Here is a 7467-nt window from a genome sequence, read left to right on the forward strand (position 1 = left end):
TCAGGCTGCCTGTCAGGCTGATGGAGTGGATAGATGCGGTAGAAGCAGATGGGGCCAGTGACCTGGAGACAGGTGTTCACATAACACCTCTGCAGCCACAAAACTGTGCAAGCCCAGCATGCGGGAGGGAGTGGCGTGGCAAGAATTTGAGGGCAGCCTGCAGAGCAGGAGAAGGAAGCTGAGATTAATAACAGCGAGAGCAACATAAGCTCTTCCTGCACTCTTATGGGAGTCAGGTGCTATGCTTGGCCTGAAGAGCCATCCCTTGAGACTAGAGCCACTGTTACCCCCACTGAATACAGGAGGAAAGAGGCCCAGAGGGGAGAAGTGGCAGGGTCTAGAAATCCTGAGTCCCCTTCTCTGTTCTTCCTTGTCCACCTCCAGCCCTGTCCTGCAAGGGACCAATGCCTGGAGTGGATGGGGAACTGGCCACCAGTGGCAAGGGAGAAACCCAGGAGTCCCACCTCCCAGAATGGGGCTTTGCCTCGATGTTGGGGGGCCTGTTGCCCCAGTCCCTTGTTGAGCCTCCAACTTCTCCTCCCTTTACGAAGCCTGTCCTTTGGGACTGAGGACAGAGATGTGTGTGTGTGTGTGTGTGTGTGTGTGTGTGTGTGTGTGTCCTGGATGCACAGGGGCTTCTCCTCCTTCCTCAAGGGAGTCAGCCACCCCCTGCCAGGACCCACAGTCAAGGCCAGCTCCATGGCCGAACCCCAGATGTTCCTCCCTGGCGCCTCTGTTACTGTTTTTGAATCAGTCGTGCGGTAGCCCCTCCACCCTATCCGGGTTTGATCGTCCATAAAAAAATTAATGGTCCCTGCAAATAAAGAAGCACAACAACAGAGGAAGGCTTTTTAGACAATCAATTAAAAGCCTAGGAGAGGGATTATCTCATTGAAATATCAATTTTTAATAGCACTGCATCTTTGAGTTTCCTCTCAAAAAACTTTGCACAGTGCATTTGCCTGACTTGGTTTCTCCCTCCTGCTCTTGCTGCCTTCGAGTGCCCAGAGCAGGGGCCTGAGAGAGAGCCTGGGAGGTCATCCATCCATCCATCCATCCATCCATCCAATGCTCAGTGAGCTCCCGCTATGTGGCTGGCATAGGTGGTGGGGGCACCAAGGTGAGCAAAAAGGAGGAACTTGCCGGCTGGCAAGGGCATGGGAGGGCTGCACCAGTCAAGTGAAAACATTGGCAATGAGGAAAGTGAAGCCGTCTGGAAAAATCAATGTCAAGGGACTGAAATGCAGGTTAATAGGGGCACAGGAGAGAGTGTATCCTTTTAGCTAGAGGAGTCAGGGAAGCCCTTACCACTTCCTTGCCCTTGGGAAATTACCTGTAACTTTTTTTTGTTTTGTTTTTTGAGACGGGGTCTCACTCTACACCCAGGCTGGAATGCAGTGGCGTGATCTCCGCTCACTGCAACCTCCACCTCCCAGATCAAGTGATTCTCCTGCCTCAGCCTCCTGAGTACCTGGGATTACAGGCGTGCACCACCATGCCCGGCTAATTTTTGTATTTTTAGTAGAGATGGGGTTTTGCCATGTTGGCTAGGCTGGTCTTGAACTCCTGACCTGAAGTGATCCACCCACCTCGGCCTCCCAAAGTGCTGGGATTACAGGTGTGAGCCACTGCACCTGGCCTGGAAGTGACCTTTCAAATGAGACTGGAAGGATGTGAAGGAGGGAAAGGTGGTTCTAGGCAGAAGGAACAGCATGGCTGGAGGCCCTGAGGCTGGAGTGGGATTGGGGTGTTGAGGAGTGGAAAGGAGGCCAGTGGACTGGAATATAGTCAGGGAGGGGGTGCTGTGGGGAGATGAAGCTGTGAAAAGAGACACCATCCAGAGCTCAGGGCCCCAGGAGGCCCGGGAAGAGGTGTGTGTTATATTTAGGGTGTGCCATGGGCAGCAGATGCAGTGGGGTTACCAGCCCTGGTTCTAGCCCTGCCTCTTAGTTGCTCTGAGACCCCGGGAAGCTGCTGAAGATCTCAACCTCAGTTTTCTCACCTGTAAGATAATTAATTATTATCCCCTTATAGGGAATAATTGTGATCGCCTCACTGGGCTGTCAGGAGCATCAAAAGAAATAACAAAGTCAGCCTGTTTAGCCTGGTACCTCTTTTTTCTCTCTGCCCCTGCCCCTCTTAGTTTGGCAGCTTCCTCAGTTTACCCTTCAGGGATTGGGGGACTAGATAAGCTTCATCTGATAAAGGATTTCTACCTGACTGATTCCTACAGGATTTTGTTATACACCTGAGTCCAGCTTATCAGCCATCAGCGCAGGGGTGGTGGGGACAGGGTGGTGGTCCAGGGACAGACAAAGGTGTCACTGCTCTCCAAGCATTGCCACTTCCCAATCCCATCCTATCCTGGAATTGAGATAGCTCGGCATTAAGATACCTGAGTGGGCCAGTAGCGGTGGCTCACACCTGTAATGCCAGCACTTTGGGAGGCTGAAGCGGGTGGATCATGAGGTCAGGAGTTCAAGACCAGCCTGGCCAACATGCTGAAACCCCGTCTCTACTAAAAAATACAAAAATTAGCTGGGCGTGGTAGTGCACGTCTGTAGTCCCAGCTACCTGGGAGGCTGAGGCAGAAGAATTGCTTGAATCTGGGAGGCAGAGGTTGCAGCGAGCTGAGATCGCGCCATTGCACTCCAGCCTGGATGACAGAGCAAGACACTGTCTCAAAAAAAAAAAAAAAAAAAAAAAAAAAAGATACCTGGGCGAGTGATCGGGTGGAGGTTTCTGAGAGGGGACTGAGGGCAGCGGGAGCCACGTGTGGCTGGGTGGGGCAGGCCGTGCAGGCAGAGACAGATCCTGGATAAGGATCCTGCCCCAGTGTACATGAGTGTGCTTTTTTTGCCTGAACAACTGGTCTCCCACACAGACCTGACAGGTGCCCTGGGACAAAGGTAGACACACAATACTGCTGGTGCTGGACCCTGTGTGAGGGGCTTGAGAAAGGTCCTTTCTAAGCCCCACAACACATCCCGTGTTACAGAGGTGGAAACTGAGTCTCTAAGAGGTTGTGCAGCTTGCATGGTTAGGAGTGGAGGCAAATCCACATCTCTCTGAATTTATGATAATGAAGGGGTCAATATTTCCTTAACTATGAAAAAAAAAAAAAAAGAATGGGTGGGGGATAAAGGAGCGATGGATTACCGCCTAATTAAGAGGATCTGGGGATTCTCAGGACACAGATGCTGGGTACCCTGGGACAAGCCACTTCGCTCTCGGGACCTCAGTTTACTCACCTAGGTAATGAGATTCCCAGCTGCAACCCATCCAAGTTAGGGGATCAGGTGAGGCTCTGGGTGAGAAAGGGCTTTGCAGAATGATCTGAGGGGAGAGGGCTTGGTGACAGCTGTCAGGTCATCACTGGCTCGGCGCTGTAGCTGAAAATACCCAGCCTTTGGAGCTACCTTGGTTCATTCAAATCCTGATCCTGCCACTTCCTGGCTGGGTCCTTCCCTCCCTGGGCCTCAGTTTTCTCTTTTGCCATTTTTCACCTCCCAGGGGGTTGTGAAGGTAAAAATTAAACAGCAAAATAGAGAAGGAGCATAAGCCCCGAATGACGCTCTCCTTCCTTTCCTGGGGACACAGTCAGACTCCTGCAGGCAGGATTCCTGCCCTCTGAGCTCGGAGTTCGGGGTGGGCTGACGAAGCATGGTCCTGAATCCCTGTGTTCTCTGGCATGCAGTCAGACCAGGTCATTGGTGCTCAGGTCACAAGGCAGGTGCAGTGGCATTGCTGGGGAAGGCAGTTGGGGAGGAGGAGAGGCTGTAGCAAGAGGCCCATCTGGACTTTTTCTGAGAGCAACAGGGAGCTGAGCCCACTTGGAGAATGTGCTAAAGGGCGAGAGTCTGGGGCACCCCAGGGGCCAGGATGTGGCCAGCCCTGCTAGGCCTTCAGCAGGGGAGGAGAAGTCCAGGCTGCTCCTCTCTGACGTAGGGGAAGCCTGGGAAATGGGAAAGCCTCGGAGGAAGGCTTCACGCTTCCACCTTTTCAGGCCCCCTCCCTGGGACTGGGAAGGAGTCTGAGCACTCTGGAGACCACCCCCAGTGCAGCTGGGTCTGTGGGGCTTGAGGAAGACTGGGAGGCTTTCCAGGGGGGCCCTGTCCCATTGGGAGGCGCCTGCCTGGGGCCTGGGAGGCAGATGGCATCTTGCAACCCTGCAATTAGTAAAGTAGGCAGGGGAGCCAGTGGTGGCGGGGGAGGTGGGAGGCGGCCGGCTGAGAGCTGCAGCTGGCTTCTGGATGCTGCCACTGCCTCCAGCCCCCCTCCACTGGCCCAGAAGGGCTGCCTGGAGTGGCTGGAGGGCCCCAGGAAGACAAAGCAGTGGGGGCCTGGGAGGAAATACAGGGCAGCAGGGAGAGTCAGAGAAGGAATAGAACGGCACAGTCATGTCAGTGAAGGTGGATTTGGACAGCCCATTTTTTCCTGTCCCCATTTGACAGATAGGGAAACCAAAGCTGGGAGAGAGGCAGGAGCTCACCGGAAGACATACAGCCAATCAGAGAGAGGCTGGGGCCAGAAGCCAGGTTTGTCTGGAGGGCTGGAGTGCAGAGGGCTCACTGCTGGGCATGGATTTCTAGGCAGAAATCCCTAGGGGCTGCCTGGTAGAGTCAGGCTGGATAAAATGGCCTTGGCTGGAGAGGAAGGACAGGCTCAGGGCCCCCAGCCCTCCCACTACAGGAGAGGAGGGACTGGGTGGCGGGGTAGTGTCTGGCTCAGCTAGTTTTCCAGCCCGTCTGGGCACTCCAGGCCTATGAGGAGAGGCCCTGGCACTGCTGCCCCTGGGTTGCTGTGGCTTTTGGTACCTGGGCTTGGGGGACTTCCACACCCCCAACTCCAGGAGGAAGACTTAGCTGGGCAACAGAAAGACCCTCCTAGGACTGGCCTGGCGGTTATTGCAGTGGAGCTGGGGGTGGGGTAGGGTTCTGGTTTCAGCTTCTACCATCCCACCCATCTGTCCTTCCTCCATCCATCCTTCCATGCATCCATCACGCTTTCCCTCCTGCCTCCCCTCTAACACTTAAAGAAATGCCCACTAGGTCCAAGGCACTGTGCTGGTTGCTAGACGATTCTCTGCCCTCCAGGAGCAGCCAGGGAGGCAGAAGCAGCAGACACATAAACAGCTACCCCAACATGCTAAGAATGAACCCAGTAGACCGAGCTCTGAAGGGCTGGTGGGACTTTGATGGGTGCAGGGCAGTACTCGGGGCAGTAAGGAGGTTGGCATGGCTGGAGCTGCAGTGTCTGCAGAGTAGAGTGTGGTGGTGTGGCAGAGGGCAGGGGCCACACGGGGCCTTGCCTTGGAGGATGGGGTGGCAGCCCATGATCAGGAGTGTGGGCCAGGCGTGGTGGCTCATGTCCGTAACCCCAGCACTTTGAGAGGCCAAGGCAGGTGGATCACTTGAGGTCAGGAGTTTGAGACCAGCCTGGCCAACATGGTGAAACCCCATCTCTACTAAAAACAAACAAACAAACAAACAACAACAACAAACAGCTGGGCATGGTGGCACATGCTTGTAATCCCAGCTACATGGAAGGCTGAGGCATGAGAATCTCCTGAACCTGGGAGACAGAGGCTGTAGTGAGCCGAGATTGTGCCACTGCACGCCAGCCTGGGCGACACAGAGAAATGCTGTATCAAAAAAAAAAAAATTATAATAATAATAAAAATAAAGGAGTGTGGGCTCTGGCCTGGGATCCCAGTTTCATGTCTAATCAGCTGTGTGGCCTTGGAACAATCACTCCGCCTCTCTGAGCCCCTGGATCCTCAGCATAAAATAGGATGATGATGGTGACACCTACCGTGTGTGGCTGTTGGGAGCGACCAGTGAGAGGATGCCTGTGAGGCACCGGGAGGTGGGACGGGGGCTCAACACATTCTGGCTGTTCTCGGCAGTCACCCCTGGAGTGACCAGGAACCTGCAGGGGATCTGAGCCTGCGAGTGACATGTGCCCTTGGCCTGACTACACTTCATGCTGGCGGGCTCAGTGCTTCCCCTCTCTCTGTTTCCTTACTTGTTCAAAGAGAAACTGGACTAAGCCTGAGGAAAAATCTTCAAATGTCTCCAGGAGTGGGGCAGTAATTTAAATGAGTGAGGGTGGTGCAGGGGAAGGCTGCAGGGAGTGGTGGGGACTGCAGTGCCTAGGGTGCCTGTGTCCCACCCCAGGGAGCAGCCTCCTCTCAGCCCAGCAACTATAGCCATGTGGGAGTGAGTCCAGGCTGGTCAGAGATGCTAACTTCTCAAGAGAGGGAAACCCACGCCTTTGTGGGAAAACCTCCATTACTAATGTTAGCAATGCATTAAATATTTTTTTAAAGTATCACGTGTGGCAAAGCTAATGCTTCTGTTGGCAGCGGCCGCCATGACCACTAGGTGACTTTCTCTGCAGGTAAGGTGGGGAGCCACGGAAGGGTTGTGAGCAGAAGCAGCACGCGTTCCAGGCTGGGACCATCTCCAAGCCCTATCTACAACAGTCCCTCCCCTCCCGAGGCCTGTTTTCCTATGTACCGTGGAGGTGGGAAGCCAGACCCTCTCCTTGCTGACATTCTTAGGAGCAGTCTGCCTGGAAGATAGGGGCTGTAACGAGGCCCTGGCTCAGTGCTATCTCACAAGAGGTGCCAGGGAGTCTGGGGGAGCCTGGCCGCGCCAGACGGGGTCTGCTCTGTGTCTGGGAATGGCAGGTCCAACAGGTCCAGCCGGAGGTGGCTCTTAGAGCTAGTGTCAGTGAGGGCCTGGCTCCTGACTCCTAGCTCTTCAGGGTCAAAGGGCAGAACTTTCAGCCTTTTCTGGGACCAACTTCCTATTTGGGAGAGAAAGCAGACAGATCCCTGGCAGGAAATGACCTTCTTCCCAAAGCCCTGTTTTCCACTGGCGCTGACTTTCCACTGGCCACAAACGGGGAGTCCCCATGGTTGTCTCACTCAGCCCCTCCATCCCCCTCAGAGCCCAGGGGCCTCTTTGCCATGGCAGCAAACCACCTCGCTAACATAATTCATTTAGTCTTGGCAACGGACAATTTTTCAGTGCCCGTATTTATTAGCGCCCAGCTGGGCTCCTGGGTCTGCCTCTCCCCTCTTCGCAGTCCCCAGGTCTCCTGGTGACCCTGAGGCCCAGCACCAGGTGTCCCTGGTGCTCTGAGCACTGTGGCCTCAGGGCTCCCTCTTAACTAGGCCACGCCAAGAAAGAAAATCATTTAGTGCAGCTCTCCTACCCCGAGAAGGCAGCCCCTTAATCATCTGAATTTAACTCCTCTTTGGTGCCAGGCTGGAGCCCTAGCCTCTCCGTGCACACCCCTAAACACAGGGAGCTCACCACCTTCTTTATGCTAGAATAATTCTGGCAATGCTTCCTTCTGCAGAAAGCAGGCCCGGGTACTGAGAATTTAACTAAAGGGTCCTGTCCAAAGAGCAGATGCCCTGAAAGCCACCTAGACTGTGAAAGATCCAAAGTGTAT

Source organism: Theropithecus gelada, chromosome 20 (assembly GCF_003255815.1).
Source record: "Theropithecus gelada isolate Dixy chromosome 20, Tgel_1.0, whole genome shotgun sequence".
NCBI lineage: Eukaryota > Metazoa > Chordata > Mammalia > Primates > Cercopithecidae > Theropithecus > Theropithecus gelada.